The sequence below is a fragment of the Emydura macquarii genome, unplaced genomic scaffold (assembly GCF_026122565.2).
Source record: "Emydura macquarii macquarii isolate MOO-44397 ecotype Brisbane River unplaced genomic scaffold, CSIRO-AGI_Emac_v2 contig_691, whole genome shotgun sequence".
NCBI classification, from domain to species: Eukaryota; Metazoa; Chordata; order Testudines; family Chelidae; genus Emydura; species Emydura macquarii.
Genome location: NW_027130828.1, coordinates 7,624,127 through 7,624,617, shown reverse-complemented (window position 1 = coordinate 7,624,617; position 491 = coordinate 7,624,127). Strand labels below are relative to the sequence as shown.

The 491-nt window shown below is 35.6% G+C and overlaps 1 non-coding gene across 1 annotated transcript; it reads right to left on the bottom strand.

Moving 5' to 3' along the window:
- On the bottom strand, nt 1-128 carry LOC137148972 (U6atac minor spliceosomal RNA). Its single transcript, XR_010918630.1, has one exon. It is a non-coding gene; the product is annotated as a U6atac minor spliceosomal RNA (small nuclear RNA).
- Nucleotides 129-491: the final 363 nt, after the last annotated feature.

Here is a 491-nt window from a genome sequence, read left to right as displayed (position 1 = left end):
CAAAAAACTTGGTTAGATGCCACAAAGTAAGTGGCAATGCCTTAACCATATGCGTGTTGTAAAGGTCACTAGGACCTCTTCCATCCTTATCAAGGGGAGTGCTAACCTTCTCTCCTTTCATACAACACATATCTACGACTCAGACTGCATCCTTTTATAGCTCTGGGATGTGATTAATCTTAAGGTTATGGGGAGAAAGAAATGCAGGGTAAATAACATTAAAATATTATTATTTAGCTCTTCATGCTATTTTATTACTCATAAAACTAATGTTTATAGACTATCCTGGGATTTTACCTTCTTAATTTTATTCAGAAACCAAATAATTCAACAAAGTGAATAAAACTAAGCTGCTGATCGTCTTTGAGTCGCTAATATATTCATCCATTTTAGCCAATCAGAATACAGAATTCAGCTGATTAGAATACAAGAGGGTGCTGAATTTTATCTCCTAAAAATATGCTAGGCGCCTGCTTTCGGCTGTGAAGATC